The sequence below is a fragment of the Enhydra lutris genome, unplaced genomic scaffold (assembly GCF_002288905.1).
Source record: "Enhydra lutris kenyoni isolate GAN:26980312 unplaced genomic scaffold, ASM228890v2 scaffoldscaffold13, whole genome shotgun sequence".
NCBI classification, from domain to species: Eukaryota; Metazoa; Chordata; class Mammalia; order Carnivora; family Mustelidae; genus Enhydra; species Enhydra lutris.
Window position 1 is genome coordinate 33,275,004 of NW_019154097.1, and position 18,528 is coordinate 33,293,531.

General features: G+C 48.4%; 1 protein-coding gene across 2 annotated transcripts in view; it reads right to left on the reverse strand.

Moving 5' to 3' along the window:
• Positions 1-10,620, reverse strand: part of LOC111146324 (zyg-11 related cell cycle regulator) — a 28,860-nt gene extending 18,240 nt beyond the window's left edge. For both annotated transcript variants that reach the window (XM_022501836.1, XM_022501835.1), the window contains exon 1: positions 10,527-10,620. The gene's annotated coding sequence lies outside the window, so the exon portion shown is untranslated. The remainder of the gene's footprint in view (positions 1-10,526) is intronic.
• Between the last annotated feature and the right edge of the window lie 7,908 nt (positions 10,621-18,528).

Sequence of the window (18,528 nt, forward strand, 5' to 3'; positions counted from 1 at the left end):
AAATAAAGTTGGGGCCCTTGGCTGGCTCAGTTGGTAGAGCATGTGACTCTTGAGGTCATGAATAGAGATCACTAAAAACAAAATAAATAAAAACTAAAAAAAACCCCAAAACCCTAAAGTCTCCTACTATCTTCATGACCTTAAACTAGGTAAAGATTCCTCAAATAACACTCTTGAGGGAAAAATGATAATCCAGTCTGCACTGAAGTGAAGAAACTTCTGTTCATATATACACAAAAATTAATCTAAGATGTGGGCACCTGGGTGGCTCAGTGGGTTAAGCCTCTGCCTTCGGCTCAGGTCATGGTCTCAAGATCCTGGGATTGAGCCCCACATCGGGCTCTCTACTCAGCAGGGAGCCTGCTTCCCTCTCTCTCTGCCTACTTCTGATCTCTCTCTCTCTCTCTGTCAAATGAATAAAAAAAATTAATCTGAGATGGACCACAGACCTATATGTGAAGGGTAAAACAACAAGACTTCTAGAAGAAAACACAGGAGTCTATCTTGTGACTTTAGAGTAGGCAATCATTTCTTAAACAGTTCACCAAAAAACCCCCGAAACCATAAACAGAAAAAAATTGTACTGCCTTAAAATGTACATCAGTCATCAAAAGATATAATTAAGAAAGAGAAAGGATAAGCCATTGACTAGAAAATATTTCCAATAATATATCCAACAAACGACTCATATTCAGAATATATAAACTCTTTCTACAAATCATTCTTTTTTGAGTTTTAGCAATTTTGAACTGGATGGTTCAGTCAGTTAAGCAATTGTCTTCAGCTCAGGTCATGATCCTGGGTCCTGGGAGCGAGCCCTGCATTGGGCTCCCGGCTCAGCAGGGAGCCTGCTTCTCCCTCTCCCTCTGCTGCTCCCCCACTTGTGCTCTCTCTCTCTCCACTCGCACACACACATACATACATACGTACACATTTTAGCAACGTCTACACCCAGCATGGGACTTGAACTCACAACCCTGAGATCCAGAGCTATATGCATGCGCCACTGACTGAACCAGCCAGGCACTCCCAAATTGATTTTTTAAGATTTATTTATGCGCAAGTGAGCAGGGTGAGGGGCACTGGGAGAGGAGAATCCCCAGAAGACTCCCCACTGAGCATAGAGCCCCACACAGGGCTTGATCTCCCAACCCCAAGATCACGACCTGAGCTGAAATCAAGAATCAGACACTTAACTGATTGAACCACTCAGGCAACCCCCCCAAACTCAATTTTTAAAAAATTTTTATTAATTATTTTTATTAACATATAATGCATTATTTGCCCCAGGGGTACAGGTCTGTGAACTGTCCGGCTTACACATTTCACAGCACTCACCATAACACATACCTTCCCCAAGGCCCATAACCCAACCACCCTCTCCATACCCCTTCCTCCCAGCAACCCTCAGTTCGTTTTGTGAGATTAAGAGTCTCTTATGGTTTCTCTCCCTCCTGATCCCATCTTGTTTCATTTTTTCCTTCCCTACCCCCTAAACCCCTCACTTTGCCTCTCAAATTCCTCATATCAGGGGTACCTGGGTGGCTCAGTGGGTTAAGCCTCTGCCTTTGGATCAGGTCATTACCTCAGGGTCCGGGGATGTAGCCCCGCATCAGGCTCCCTGCAAAGTGGGGAGCCTGCTTCCGCCTCCCCCTCTGCCTGCCTCTCTGCCTACTTGTGATCACTCTCTCTCTCTGTCAAATAAGTAAATAAAATCTTTTTAAAAAATTCCTCATATCAGAGAGATCATATGATAATTGTCTTTCTCTGATTGACTTATTTCGCTCAGCATAATACCCTCTAGTTCCATCCATGTTGTTGCAAATGGCAAGATTTCATTTCTTTTGATGGCTGCATAGTATTCCATTGTGTATATATATACCACATCTTCTTTATCCATTCATCTGACCCCCAAACTGTTTTTAAAAGGACATAGCATCCTACTGAAAAATGGACAAAAGACTTGAACAGGCATTTCATAAAGGATAGAGAATATATGGAAACATATGTAAAAGGGCTCAGCTTCATTAGTACCTGTGAAACCACAATGAGATCCCATTTCCACTCACCAGAACGGCTCAACTGGAAATGATCCAGGCAATACACCAAGCTTGTGCTGTGGTGACAATGGAACAACGGGGTGTCACCCACGCTGTGGGTGGGAGTGTCCATTGGTGCAAATTGACAGTGTAACGGGATACTGTTCGACACTATGTACCAAAGCTGAGTATGCACACGTGTTCCATATTCAGCAACCCCACTCCTAGGCACACACCCAACAGAGATGCACAGAGATGTTCCCCCAAAGACGCAGACCAGAATGTTCATAGCAGCGTTATTGAGAACAGCCAAAACCAGAATCGAACCTGAACGTCCCGGACACTAGCATAAGTAAGTTCGGTACACTCATCCACGAACTATTAGGGGCAATGAGAACACACAAACTACTGTTAACATAACAGCTTGGATGAACCTCCCGAAATTAGTGAAAGGAGTCAGATAGAAAAGAGCATATATCGTATCATGGATCAAATGAATCCAATCACGTTTTATTCCATTAAGTTAAAAAAAAAAACAAAAACAACAACAAAAAACGAACAATCTGATCTGTGATGGTAGAAGTCAGGACTGAGGTTACTTTGAGGATTTGGCCAGGTGCCGAGAAGCTTCTAGTCCCACATCTGAGTGCTGGGTATACAGGTGTGTTCACTTTGTGAATATTCGGGAGCTGTATACCATGGTGTGCGATTTTTAAAAAATGTATATTATAATGCAGTAAAAGTTAAGAAAATGGCCTAAACACCAAAAGGGGTCCACATTTGGAGGGGACTGGGGTTCAGTTAAGTGATGCTCTGACAGTGTAGGTCCTCAGCGACAAGTGGCTGAGACAGAATGAAAACGGAACCTTCACATTCAAATTGAATGACCAAGATAGAAAACAATCAACCATTTATAGAACCGAGGAAAGTCGGGAATGAATCCCAGACCATCTTCCTACCAGAGTCTGTATTGGAAAGGGCGGGGGAATAGGCTAAAGGAACCCATGGTATTAGAAATCAGGATAGCGATTCCCTTTGCAGTGACACAGCGATGAGAAAGCGGCAGTGGGGCCTCAGGGACAGGTGTGTTCACCTGTAGACATTTATCAAACTGTCCCCTCATGCTTTCCAGGCCTTTCCCTAGCTACATTATACTTCAATAGCTTCTTTTCTTTTTCTTTCTTTTTAAGTGTAGGCTCTGTCATCAGATAGATCTATGTTTCAACCCAGTTCTACAATTCACTGTAAATTACTTAACCTCTCTGGACCTGTTTCCTCATCTGGAAAATGGGGATGATAATTCCCACCTTATGGGGCTGCCGGAGTAAATGAGATGTCGGGAAATTCTTGGTCTCAGGCTTGACGAGACTGAGTACGCAAGAAATGCTGGTTATGATCCCATCTTGCAGATGAGCAAACTCAAGCCCAGAGAGGCTCCTCTGTCCAAAGTGGGATTTGAACCTGTTCTCTCAGACTCCATCACATCACTCCTTGGAGAGCTTTGAAGGAGTCTGGGGCCCAGCACTGCCCCTGGCTTCCTGGAGCCCCCACGTCCATATCTGAGCCTTCAGGGCCGCTCTGGAAATCCTATGGGCGGCCCCAGAGCCCCGCACCTTCTGGAATCACAAGGACTAAGTTCCGGCACCACCACTCACTAGCGCCAGTGCTCTGGGAGGTCGGGAGTCAGGCCCACCCAGCTTCCAGGCCCAGCCCTGCTGCTTCAGGGCAGATGAACTTGGGCAAGTGTCTTCACCTCTCTGTGCCTCGGTTTCTTCTCTAAAACAGGGAGCACTGTGTGAGGATAACATGGAGTATGCGAAGAGCTTAGCCTGACACCTGGTCGGTGGTAACTGCCCCAGACAAAGCAGCTACTGTTACAATCACGATTACCACCATTGCCACCATCATCGCCTTCTCTGCCTCACCTGCCCTGGTCCCCAACAGAGCACCATCTGCTCCTGGCCAGGCCTGTGGTGCCCGCTGTCCCACTGGCTGTGGGCCACCCTTGATGGAAGACACAATAAACAGGCTGCCTGGGCACTGGGCACAGCCTTCCTTTATCTTCATTCACTTCCAGATCTTCCCTAGGCAACAGGAGCCCAGGGAGCACCACTGGCAGGGAGGCGCACCCCACTGGCAACCGAGTCCCCTCTCTTCAAGCGATCACTCAAGGCCTCCTGAACCGCAGCCAGCCTTCTGGCCCACTTGGTGCCCACTGGCCCCTACAGCAGCCGGCCTGGCCTCCTTCGTGGTACTGGCAACAGGCCCTAAGCACAGGGTCACCTTCAGACCTTTGCTCAATCTGTTTTCTCTCAACCAGGAGCATCCCACTTCAACGAATTATCCCACTTTCTATTCTAAACACTACTCCTGCCGCCCCCAAAACACATCTGCGTTGCTCTTCCAGGAGGCATTCCCGCCCACACACGCACCAGCCCACACCACCTCTGAACGCCCCTTCACGAGCTGCTCCCCGTACATCTCTGGCCTTAGTATCGACATCGCTTCCTCTGGAAGCCTTCCCTGACCCACCAGGGTGCTCCCCGCCATGTGTGCCCATGGCCCCACTGTGACAACTAACACTTTGAACTAATGCTGGTTTAGTGATCAGGCTTCCTGGCCAGATGGCCAGTTCCATGAAGGCAGGAACCAGGCCGTCTTGTGGGGCATCGCCTTGCATTGAGGCCCGGTCACTTCTTCACCTACTCAGCAGCTGTCTATCGAGCACTGCGGGTCCAGTGGTGAGCGAAACTGACAAGGTCCTTGTCCTTATGGAGCAAACTGACTCTGAGGGAGACAGACATCCACCTAAGCAGCACACAAACCCCATGCCATGTCACTGGGACCAGGGTTCTGAAGGAGAAGAAGGTACCTGGGGCTCTGGGTGCCTCTGCCAGGGGACCTGCCCTGGACTGGGGAAGTCATGGGCAAGCTTCCTTGGAAGTGACATTTCAGCTGCAACTTGAAAGATGAGTCATAGTTAACTCTGGCGGTGGGGAGAGAAGGGAAAGGCATCCCAGGAGGAACAGATGTGCACAGACTGAAAGTCCAGAGGGTATGGGATGCTGGTGCCACAGGCCCAATTCCACAACAATTTGCTGGACAAAGGAAGTGATGAACCCCTGTGCGGGCCTACTACATTGTAGGGTTTCCACACGTGACCTGTGGAAGGGACGAGAGGGGCTTGCAGGTTGAGGCAGAAGTGGCAGGAACCCAGGGGACAAGGCACACCCTGTACCCTCCCTGTCCACTGTGCCAGGACAGTAGAAGGCCCCAGTGGCCACAGACAAACCCTCACCGCTCTGAACAAGAGAGCAACGTGATGGGTTCTGCCTTTTCTACAGGACTGGTTCCAGCTACCCAGCTACCCAGCTACCCACCAAGCCCTGACTCTGCTCCCCAGTGGAAGAAACACCACCCTTTCAGCCACTAAGGTCGCCCAAAGACAAACCAGGCTGATAGTACCATCTGCTTACCACCCTTGGACAGTGGGACCCTGCTTCTTGGGCCTGGGGTGAGCTGGAGGAGCAAGGGGCCATCCTCATCTTGGCACAGAGGTGGAGAGGCCTGGGGCACCCTGCCTCTGGCACCCCCATGCAGTTGCCATCTCTACCCTCCCCACGCCCACCCCCGAGGGCTCCTCACTCCTGCAGCAAGCACTGGCCATCTGGGATTCTGGCAACTGGGGACAGAGGGAACTCTGATTCTGAGAGCACACCGCACGGTAAGAAGAACTCTGTGTCTTCCTCCCTCCCTTCTCCAGGAGGTTCTTTACACTGGATCCATCTTGAGCTCTGATATGGGGGCGGGGCAGGGGGGAGGGAGGCGGGGAGCAGAGGGGAGAAGGCAGAAAACAGAAGCAGTGACCGCAGCCTCCACTCCGGACCTGCGGAGCACTGAGCCCCTCATGCTTTAGTGCATACAGTTCCTTATTTAACCAACAAACCACATTCCCCAGGATCTGGTACTTGAAGCTAATTGACACTTGTATAACAATTGCCGATCACCCTTCCCACGGCCCTGTAAGCTCGGGGAGGATGGGAACCCAGCCTGCTTACAGGCTCCGGGATCCTTTGTGCCAGCCTGTGCCTGGCACACATCAGAATAAAGGTTTGCCTTTGCCCTGACCTCACTACAGCAGGGAGGCACTGACCCTGACTGTTACCCCATTTGCTGACGATGACACCGAGGGCTGCCTGAAGTCACAAAACGGATGACAGGGGACACGATCCTAAACCAAACCCACGCACCTCACCGCACCATTGGGTCTTCTGTCCGTGCAGCCCGAGGGCTGGGGGGTGGGGGTGGGGGACAGGGGACTATGGTCCAGAGGGAGCATGGGACCCCCACAGGCGACCTGACACCCCACCAACAGAGAGGCTGGGGGGTGCCAGAAGCTTCAGTCTCGGAGCAGTGCCCAACCCCGTGAGATATTAACCCAAGAGCCGGTGGAGGGGGGGATCTCAAACAAATACCCTATTTACAGAAGGTGGAAGCTTTCCAGGAAGGAGCAGATCCCACGCCAGATATTGGGTGGTGGGAAGCCGCTGGGAGGGGAGTCAGGGCAAGTGCCAGGGTCTCCCAGGGGCCAGGGTGCAGGCCAGGGGCAGAAAGCATCCTAAAGCGTCGCCTGCTTGGTTGCCGGCCTACCCAGCCTAGGGCACCTAATCCACAGAGTGGGTGACATTAAAAAAATGCAGAAATATAAGGAGGCAGGGACGCACCTCCCTGCTCCCTGGTGCCCCCTGGAGGCAGAGGGGCGTTGCAGAATACTTGGGTTCCCAGCTTGCAACCAAACTTAACCATCACACCCAGACTGAGCACCATATACCAGGAACTCTAAGTACTTGAGATCCACTAGGCCATTTAATTCCCTCAGCAACCACATGGAGCAGGAGTTATTAGAATCTACAGCATGCAGATAGGCAGCTGAGGAATGGCAAAGTAATCCGCCATGGACTATGTACGGTTCAAGGGTCTATCTGTCCCTAGACACACACGAGCAGGTGCGCCTTAGTTCCAGACCCAAAGTGCCGAGCTTTCCATGCATGTTCTCACCAGAGGCACAAACAACCTAGGAGGGACACATTATTTTGTTTTCCAAATGAACAAACTGTGGTTCAAAGATGTGTGAGGACCTGCCTGAGGTCCCCCAGCAAGTGCCTGGCTCTCTTCCCCACGACGCTATGGGGCAGGAACTCTTTTCCTCCACCTCAGATTTTGTTTCTGCCCAGGAGGCTCCACTGACTCCTTAAAACTCTACATGTCCTCAGGCACCGAGCACAGATGATCTCTTACCGCTGGTAACTGTGCTACAAGCATGTGTCATTTTGGCCACGCGACTCAAAGCTTCTTGGCGGGGACCTTGTGTGATCCATGGAGGCTCCACGACACAGTGAGCCTATGGCTGGTTGGTGGCAGATGAAGGAGCCTCAGCTGCACGAGATTGCCAAGCGATATTTACCAGCCTCCGTACTGATCAGGGTCCTTATCAGTCAACATGTGGCGAACAGCACCTACCTTGGGTTGCTGGGGAGATGCCATGAAATAATGGCAAGGAGGTGGTGAGCAATCATTATGGAGTGATCTCCCAGGAATCATGCCTGGGGAGAGCCTTCTGTTCATTCTGGCAGGTTTCCTCCTGCCAACCAACAGTTTTAGTGATTGAGCCAGATGAAGAATGATGGTCCCCAAACCGATGACCCAGCAGGGGGCCCTGAAGTGGCATTTCAGGAGTCAAGAACAGCTGAGACACGCTGACGATGGCAATAATAACAAGAACAGTTCTTTGCCTTTGTAAAGAGCTTCAAAGTGCACCCAGTGCTTTCATGACTGGGGTCTCGTTTCATCCTTCCAACAGCCTTCAGCGTTAGAACACAGATAGGAAAACTGAGGACCACATAGGCGATGGAACTTGCCCAAGTTCACAGTGAGCCAGACGCTGACCTGGGGCTTGAACCCAAATCCCCAGGTGGCTGATCCTAGGTTCTAGCCACGATAGCTGCTCGAGTAGGCTGGCTCTCGGCATCCAAGCGCTCTGACTTTTCATTTTTAAATCATCTGGCCCAGTCACCCTGTTCAGCTTATGACCCAGGTCTGATGATATAGTCCAGGCTTGGGGGGTGAGGAGGGAGAGCAACCATTGTTCCGCTCCCTATAAGGCAGGCTGCAAAGTCTCGGCCTCTGCTGGGTACTTCTTGGATTAATATCCCCCATCAGCAGATCTGCCACATGCACCCCAACTGCATGTCTGAGGCCAAAACAGACTGCCCTTCCCAACCTGTCCTCACGTCACATTTATGTCAACACCATCATTTTGTCAGTTTTACGTGGTAGAATGGGGATTTGCTTTGCTCTTTTTAAAAAGCCATCATCTCAGGACGCCTGGGTGGCTCAGTTGGTTAAGCAGCTGCCTTCGGCTCAGGTCATGATCCCAGAGTCCTGGGATCGAGTCCCACATCGGGCTCCTTGCTCATCAGGGGGCCTGCTTCTCCCTCTGCCTCTGCCTGCCATTCTGTCTGCCTATGCTTGCTCTCTCTCCCTCTCTCTCTCCGACAAATAAATAAATAAAATCTTTAAAAAAATAAATAAATAAAAAGCCATCATCTTCTAGTGACGCCAAGACCAAGCTACCATCCTCCCTGTAGGATATGCAAGCATTGTTGCCACTGAGGGGTGACAGTAAGTGTCCACTGTGTCTCCCCTCACCCCCACTGTTCTCCAAAATTCTACTAGCTCAGGGAGGAAGCCAGAGCTGGTGGCACCACCAGCTGGTGCTAAAAAGAAAGGCTTTGAGGTAGACACATGTAAACAGTTCCTCCTCATGGCCACTGCCATCATCACAACTGTTAGATACCGAGCACTTAATCCATGCTAAACAGTGCACTAAGCACTTCAGTGTGTGATGTCCCTCATTAAGCCCAACAGCCCTATTTTACAGATGAGGACACCGAGGTGGTCCCTTGCCCAAGTTCTCACAACCAGGGAGCAGCTGCAAGACCTGATTTACCTATAGTGCTCTATGGCCATCCTTTTTGTCTTAATTCCACCAGCAGTCACCACAAAGATGGAAGAAGATCACTTATAACACCAAGCCAGAGCATAATGGCTATTTGTCATCTGAAACAACTCTATATTTTCTCTGACTACCATGTTTGTACAGATCTGAAAGAGTGCTCCTTTAGATACTCCGGGACCCTGCATCACAGGGACAGCCCCTGACATTCTCCCCACCATTATCTGGTTCCCACTCTTCCCCTCCTCCAGTCCTATTGTCTCCTTATTGTTTCTTAAAACCATCAAGTATATTACCTCATGACCTTTGCACTTGCTGTTGAATGCTCTGCCTGTAGACGGATGCATGGCTTGCTCCCTCCCTCCCTTCCGCACTTTGCTCAGATATCACCTTATTAGAGACCTTCTCTGATCAATGTCTCCACAAAGGTGACTCCACTCTCTGGCCCTTGCCATGGCCCTTCCTGCTTTATTTTTCTCCATGACACCCTACATATGTTTCTTATTTTCTGAATGAAGCAATGAACAGAAACAAAGACCCCCTCACCACTGCAACCACCTCTTGCTCTAAGCATAGCCTCTTGCTACTCTTTTAAAAGCTGCCTTCAAAGCTCATTCTAACCATTTTGAACCGTGAAGAAAAACATTCTGTGGGAAAGATGAAAGGGGGTGTTTTTCCCTGTGGAGGCACTAGGCCTTCCTCCCTCCCTTCAAAGCCAAGCGCACCGACAGGCACTGGCCAAGACTGGAAATCTTGGATCCCCGGTCCAACGAGCTGCTAGGTCCATTTCCACACACAGAACTATGGTAGCCAGCAGTCAGTTTCACTTTTAACTCACCCATCAGGCTCCCCTGGCCCTCAGGTTTGCAACCCCAACCCATCCCTTTCCCATCCTGTTGGATTTCCTGCACCTTGTCATCCCTTTGGGGAGCCGTTCCAGAACCCACGCCGTCCCCGAGCTCTCAAGCATTGCTTTGGAGGAACTTAAGCTCGTCCAACAGGTAGGAGGGGCAGAGGCCAGCCCTTTTTGCCCGATATCGATCCCCCATTTTGTAGGGGCATCCGACAGGGCGTCATTTTCTTTCTGGAGGAAGGGAGCTCAGTTTTAAGGGCACGTTTCTCAAACCTGGCAGCAGGGGCGGAGAAGGGAGCCCTCCACCACTGGCAGAAAGGGACCTGTGCAAGAGGTTGCAGCGGCGATACCCAGGCGCCTGAGGCAGAAGGGAAAGGGGGGAGGACGCGGATAAATACCCTGGGCACCGGGAGCCGACAGGATGCTTGCTTCCTCTGCGAGGAAAGCCGGGGATGTGACCCGGAGGAATCGGGGGCCAGAGCGCCAGGGAGACAGGGAATCTCCAGGCTAGGGCCGGGGTCTCCGGGAGACGGGGATCGGCGGGGCGGAGCTTGGGATCCCGGGGACTGGAGCCCCGCGCAGGAGGGGGTCGCGGCGGGGGAGACCCCGCGGCCGTTACCTTGCCCTTAGGGCTGCGGGCGGGGCTGAGGGCCGCCGGGTGCTGGCTCCGGGGCCCGGCCCCTCCCCCGATCCGGCTCCTGAGGCTCGGAGCCTGCAGCCGCCGCCGCCTCCGCTGTCAACAAACCCCGGGCGCGTCACTTCCGGGGCCGCCCCTTAGCAACAGCGAACGGGTTCCCCCGACGGGTCCCGCGGCGAACGAGGGCGGCGGCGGCCGAAGGTTCCGGGGCGCGCGGCGGCTCCTCTCCCGGCGGACCTCGTCTGCGGACGGCGGAGTGCGGGCGGGCCCCAGCGGGCCTCGAGCTCGCTGCTCCGGGTGCTCCCTGGCTGCGGGGAGACCCACCGCGTGACCCCGGCTTTGGGGCCCGCTCTGGCCCGCGGGCCGGCAGAGCCCGGGCAGTGGTGACGGGCAGGACGGACTCCACCTCCCGCGTCACACCGACGTCTCTCTGCACGCCGCCCTCCCCCACGCCCCAAGCCCATCGAACATCCCCAGCCGGAGCGCGGCAGGTAGCGCTCTCCCACGCGGCCAGACGCGCGCCGGCTTCGCCCGCCACTTAACGGGCCGCCACGTGGGGGAGTGGGAGTCGGCCTCGGCCCCTGCCTTGCCCTCAGCTCTGGTTTCTGTCGCCTAGTCCCGACGAACGCGCAGACCAGTGTCTCTCCTCCCCCCTCGTAGTACGCGGCTGCGTCCACCAACATCTCCTTCCCGCATGCCCGCATCCCCGCGGCGGCCTCCTCACGCGCCCTCCCCTCCACCTCTTCACCGTCCCGGAGGGGTTTTTCCTGAACTTGGAGATCGGCGACTCCCCCGCCTACAGCCCTTAACATAGACGACTGGGATCACCTCTCCAGCCTCTTGTGGTCCTCCTCTCGCTTGGCCTCCCTTCCACTCTCCAATCAACGCAGCTTAAAGCATCTTTGGTTCTTGGAATGATCCCCTTCTCTCCTGTAGGCTCAAATAGTTTCTTCCCAACTGAACGCTCTTCTTGCTATATCCGTATCCAACACACTTCCTGCTATCTGTATGAAACACGCATGTGTGTGTGTGTATATATATATATAAAATGATATATTTATAGTCCTTTATAACCTTTAGTCCTTTATTATACATGTATATGTATATAATATGCATGTGTAGCTAAGAGCTAAAACTATAAAACTTTGAGGACAAAATATAGGAGTAAGTCTTGGTGCCTGGGTTAGGCAATGGTTTCTTACAGGACAGCAGAAGTATCAGTGACAAAATATAAACAAATTGGATTTAATCAAAATTTAAAACTTTTGGGGCATCTGGGTGGCTCAGTCATTAAGCATCCGCTTTCCACTCAGGTCATGATCCCAGGGTCCGGGGATTGAGCCCTTCGTCAGGCTCCCTGCTGGCTGGAAGTCTCCTTATCCCTCTCCCACTCCCCCTACTTGTGTTCCCTCTCTCGCTGTGTCTCTGTCAAATAAATAAAATCTTTTAAAAAAATATTTTACTTATGGGGAGCCTGGGTGGCTCAGTGGGTTAAAGCCTCTGCCTTCCGCTGGGGTCGTGATCCCAGGGTTCTGGGATTGAGCCCCGCATCAGGCTCTCTGCTCAGCAGGGAGCCTGCTTCCCTTCCTCTCTCTCTGCCTGCCTCTCTACCTACTTGTGATCTCTGTCAAATAAATAAATAAAATCTTTAAAAAAAATAGTTTGTTTACTTGACAGACAGAGATCACAAGTAGGCAGAGAGGCAGGCAGAGAGAAGGGGGAAGCAGGCTCCCTGCTGAGCAGAGAGCCTGGCATGGGGGCTCTATCCCAGGACCCTGGGATCATGACCTGAGCCAAAGACAGAGACTTAAACCACTGAGCCACCCAGGTGCCCCTTAAAATCTTTCTTTAAAAAAAGTGCATTAAGAAGGTGACAAGATAACCCACAGAATGGGAGAAGATATTTGCAACTCATATATCTGATAAAGAACTAGTAATCCAAAATATGTAAAGAATTTGCAACAAAATAACAAAAAGGCAAATAACCCAATTTACAATAGGCAAGAGCTGAATAGACATTTCTCCAAAAAAGTTACACAAATAAAAGTCAAGAGAGAAAGACAAGTAACATATGGTTTCACTCATATGTGGAATATAAGAAATAGTGCAGAGAATCATAGAGGAAGGGAGGGAAAACTGAGTGGGAAGAAACCAGAGAGGGAGATAAATCATGAGAGATTCTTTACTATAGGAAACAAACTGAGGGTTGTTGGAGGGGAGGTGGGTGGGGGAATGGAGTAACTGGGCGACAGGCATTAGAGAGGACACATGACGTGATGAGTACTGGGTGTTTTATGCAAATGATGAATTACTGAACTCTATGATGTTCAGTAATTCTGAACTGATGATGTACTCTATGTTGGCTAATTGAATTTAAATTTAAAAAGTTGTATAAAGGACCAACAAGCATGAAAAGATGCTCAACATTATTAGCCATCATGGAAAAGCAAATCAAAACCACAATGAGAGGGGTGCCTGGGTGGCTCAGTTGGTTAAGCATCGTACTCTTAGTTTTGGCTCAGGTCATGATCTCAGGGTCCTGCAGTCAAGCTGTGTGTGTTGGGCTCTATGTTAACCTAAGACTTGGCTTAGGGCTCTTCCCCCCTCCCCTCTGCTCCTCCCCTGACCTCTCTCTCTAAAGTAAGTTAAAAAAAAACAACAACAACATCAACAATGAGATACAACTTCCTATTCTTAGGATGGATCTGATCAAAGAGACAGCAATGACATATTTCTGAAGATGTAGGGAGATGGGAACCCTCATATATTGCTGGTGGAAATTTCAAAAGGTGCAGCTGCCTTAGAAAATAGTTTGGCAGTTCCTCAAAAAGTTAAAGTTACCATATGACCCAGCAATTAAACTCCTAGGTATATACCCTTAGGCAATGTTCACAGCAGCATTATTCATAACTATTATGAATTATTTCCTCCAGAAGAGGAAACAACCCAGATGTTTATCAACTGGCAGATGGGAATGAGATGGCATGATATGTTCATACAATGGAATATTATTTGGCAATAAAAAGGGAAGAATTACTGACAGGCTGCACCATGGATGGACCTTGGAAATGTGCTAAATAAAAGAAACCAGTCCCCAAAGGCCATACATTGTATGAGTCTATTCATATGTTCAGAATAGACAGATCTATAGAGACAAAAAGTAGATTAGTGATTGCCTAGGTCTGAGGAGCGGGGAAAATGGGAATGACTGCCAGTGGGTACAGAGCTTCTTTTGGGGTCGGCAAAAATGGGTTAAAGTTAGATAGGGGGGTGTCTGGGTGGCTCAGTCTGCTCCGCAAGAGGCCTGCTTTTCCCTCTCCCACTCCCCCTGCTTGTGTTCCCTCTCTTGCTGTGTCTCTCTCTGTCAAATAAATAAATAAAATCTTAAAAAAATAAAGTCAGATAGGGATGATGATTGCATGGTTGGTGGATGATAGTTCTATATGTATGACTCTGTGAATATTCTGAAAATCACTTGTAGAGGTCAAGGACAGGCGGTCCTGAGATGGTCCACATTGGCATAAGGGTTATTTATGCAATCAAAGCCTAGCAGACGGAGCACCTGGGTGGCTCAGTCGTTGAGCGGCTGCCTTCAGCTCAGGTCACGGTCCTAGTGTCCTGGGATAGAGCCCCACATCGGGCTCCCTGCTCGTCGAGAAGCCTGTTTCTCCCTCTGCCAGTCCCCCTGCTTGTGTTCCCTTTCTCGTCGTGTCTCTCTCTCAAATAAATCAATAAAATCTTTAAAAAAAAAAAAAAAGCCTAGCAGATGCAGGAAAAGCTCTTTGCTACCCCTTCCTGGCTTGCCCCCCCCCAAACCTCTGCCTTAAAAATTTGATAGAGAACCTGCTCCAGGAAGAGAGCTATCACCATAGATAACTACATTATAACATGAGTATACAGCAGAAGTATCCATGCAAAAGAAAAAAAAAATCCAAAAATTTTGCCGGGCAGTGGCGACAGTCCTTGGCCCCTGCATTTCCCTCAGCTCTGGTTTCTGTCTCTCAGTCCTGATGACCTCACAGACCAGTCTCTCTCCTCCCCGAGTAGTGTCTCCCATACAGTCCGGTGCCCTTGAATTGTTCACTTTAAATACATACACTCTAAATGTGTAGTATATGAATTATATCCCAATAAAGTTGTTAAAATGGATTTATTTTTTTAAAAGATTTTATTTATTTATTGACAGAGATTACAAGTAGGCAGAGAGGCAGGCAGAGAGGGGCGGGGGAGCAGGCTCCCCGCTGAGCAGAGAGCCTGAGGCGGGGCTCGATCATCCCAGGACTCTGGGATCATGACCTGAGCCTGATGGGGAGGCTTTACCCACAGAGCCACCCAGGCGCCCCCAAATGGATTTATTTTTAATTTTATTTATTTATTTATTTTTTATTTTAGAGAGAGAGTTTGTGGGCATAAGCAGTGCGGGGAGGAGGAGAGGCAGAGAGAGAGAGAGAATCTCAAGCAGGTTCCATGCCGTGCGCAGACCCCAATGCAGGGCTCCTTTGCGGCTCTACCTCACGACCCTGAGATCATGACCTGAGGCCAAAATAAACAGTCAGATGCTTAACCGGTTGAGCCAACCAGGTGCCTCTATCCCTTGTGAATAGAGATACAAACATTCTGTTAGGAATTTTTAAAAAAAGATTTTATTTATTTATTTGACAGACAGAGATCACAAGTAGGTGGAGAGGCAGGCAGAGAGAGAGGAAGGGAAGCAGGCTCCCCGCTGAGCAGAGAGCCTGCTGCGGGGCTCCATCCCAGGAACCTGGGATCATGATCTGAGCTGAAGTTAGAGGCTTTAACCCCCTGAGCCACCCAGGCAGCCACTGTTAGGAATTTTTAGCAGAATAAAAACTTAACAAAATAAATTGAATTCTCAGTAGAATATCCTGCCACACAGTCTGTAGTAATTTGTTACGGAAGTCTGAGGAAATGAAAACAGTAGCCTATATAGAAAGTTCTAGGAAATCTACAAAAAGGCTTCTCAAACTAGTGAGTGAGCCTAGCAAGATTTCAGGAAACAAGATCAATAAAAGCAATTAAAAGTAAGTAATAAATAATAATTTATTATGAATTAATTTTATTACGGGTGCCTGGCTCACTCACTCAGTAGTGCATGTGACTCTGGGGTTTGTGAGTTCAAACCCCACGTTGGGTGCAGAGGTGACTTAAACAAAATTTTTAAAAAATTAATTAGTTTTGTTATTATAAACGATAATAAAAGAAAATTTAGAACAATGGTATCTCTGTATTCCAGTAATAAACAGTTGGAAATGGAATTTAAAAATATCATTTGTGATATCATAAAAAAATATGAGATAGTTGGGGATAAATTGACTAATTATACATAAGACCTCTCCACTGGAAACTACAAAGCACTGCTGAGAGAAATTGGAGACCTAAATAAACAGAGAGGGATTTTATGCTCATGGAGCAGGTGATTCAGTAGTGTTCAGGTATCAGTTATTTGAAAATTAATCTATAGATTCAGTGCAGTCCCAATAAGAATCCCAGCAACTTTTTTTTCCCAGAAATTCACAAGCTGATTTTAAAGTTCGTATGAAATGCAAAGGCTGGAACAACTTTGAAAAGGAAAACAGGGGCGCCTGGGTGGCTCAGTGGGTTAAGTGTCTGCCTTTGGTTCAGGTCATGATTCCAGAGTCCTGGGATCAAGCCCCACTTCGGGCTCCCTGCTCAGCGGGGAGCCTACTTCTCCCTCTCCCTCTGCTGCTCCCCATGCTTGTGTCTCTCTGTCTCTTTCTTTGTCAAATAAATAAATAAAGTCTTCAAAAAAAAAAAAAGACGAATACTATATGCTTCCACTTACATGTATCTAGAGTGGTCAAATTCATAGAGAGAGTAGAATGGGGGTCACCAAGTGCAGGGGGATGGGGAAGAAGGAGAGAATGAGTTGTTTAGTGAGCACAGAGTTTCAGTTTTACACGATAAAAAGAGCTCCTGAGCTGGCTGGCACAACTTTGTGGATGTATTTAGCACTACTGAACTGTACACTTAGAAATGGTTAAGAAGGTCAATTCTATGCTATGTTTATTTTACCACAATTAAAAATAAAGATTAAATAAACTTGTATCTAGGAAATCTAAAAAATTCTCAAAACTCTATTTCAGGGGATGCCTGGGTGGCTCAGTATGTTAAGCATCTGTCTTTGGCTCAGGTCATGATCCCAGGGTCCTGGGATGGAGCCCCACATCGGGCTCTCTGCTCTGAAGGGAGACTGCTTCTCCCTTTCCCTTGCCTCTCCTCCCACTTGTACTCTCTTGCTTTCTCTGTCAAATCAATAAAATTAAAAAAAAAAAAGTAAAATAGGGACGCCTCTGCCTCAAGCTCAGGTCATGATCTCAAGATCCTGGGATCGAGCCCCACATCAGGCTCTCTGCTCAGCAGGGAGTCTGCTTCCCCCTCTATCTCTCGGCCTGTCTCTCTGCCTACTTGTGATATCTCTCTCTCTCTCTCTCTCTCTCTCTCTGTCAAATAATAAATAAATAAATAAAATCTTTTTTTTTTAAGATTTTATTTATTTATTTATTTGAATAGACACAGAGGAATCACAAGTAGGCAGAGAGGCAGGCAAAGAGAGAGGAGGAAGCAGGCCCCCTGCTGAGCAGAGAGCCTGATGTGGGGCTCGATCCCAGGACCCTGAGATCATGACCTGAGCCGAAGGCAGAGGCTTTAACCCACTGAGCCACCCAGGCGCCCCAAAATCTTAAAAAATAAATAAAAGTAAAATAAAAAGACCAACCATACTAAGTGTTGGGGAGGATGTCGTGTAACAGAGACTCTCATACGCTGCTGGTATGGGTGAAAAATGGTAGAGCCATATTGGAAAATGGTTTGGCAGTTTCTTAAAGTTTAAAATTCATCCAGCCTTTCCATTCCAAGAGAAAAGAAAGCATATGTCCATATAAAGACTTGTGCATGAGTATTCATAGCAGCTTTAGTTGTAATAGCAACAAATGGAAACACACAAATGCTCATCCACAGGTGAACAGATGGACAATGGTGTATTCACATAATGGAATTCACACAGCAGTAAAAAGGAATGAAGCGGGGCACCGGCTGGCTCCGTCCATAGAACACGCAGCTCCGGATCTCAGGGTTGTGAGTTCAAGCCCTACGCTGGGTGTAGAGATTATTTAAAAGTAAAATCTTGGGGTGCTTGGGTGGCTCAGTTGTCAAGCATCTGCCTAACAACTGGGATCAAGCCCAGCCTGAGGTTCCCTGCTCGGCGGAAAACCTGCTTATCCCCTTGCTTGTGTTCCCTCTCTCACTGTGTCTATCTCTGTCAAATAAATAAATAAGGCTTTTAAAATAAAATAAAAATAAAATCCTTTGAAAATAAGCAAATAAATAAAATTATTAAAAGTAGTGAAGGGCTGATACTTGCTACAGCATGCAAAATCTCAAAATAATTATGCTGAGTGACAGAAGCCAGATAAAAAGGAGCACACAGTGTATATTCCCTTTTATATACAATTTTAGAAAATGCAAACGAATCTATAGTGATGGAAAGCAGATGAATGGTTGCCTGGATGGGGCGGGTGAGGGTGTACAAAAAGAGGAAAAATGCAGAAGATAGGAAGGGCGGGAAGAATCTTTTGAGGGCAAAGGATATTCTTACTATTTTAATTGTGGTAACAGTTTCACAGTCATATATATATATATATATGTCTAAACTTATGTAAGTGTACACTTTAAACATGGGCAGCTTATGGAACATCAAATATATCTTGCAGCTGATAAAACTGTATAAAAATGAAACCAGTGGGGGAACTGGGTGAGGAGTACAAAGGATCTCTCTGTACTATCTTTGGAGCTTCCTGTGAGCCTATAGTATTTCAATACAGAAAGTTAAATGGAGATTTAAAAAATTGTATTAGTGCTCGTTAAATTGCTCTGGGAAAAAAAGCTATATATATTTTTAAGATTTTATTTACTTACCTGACAGAGAGAAAGAGAGATCACAAGT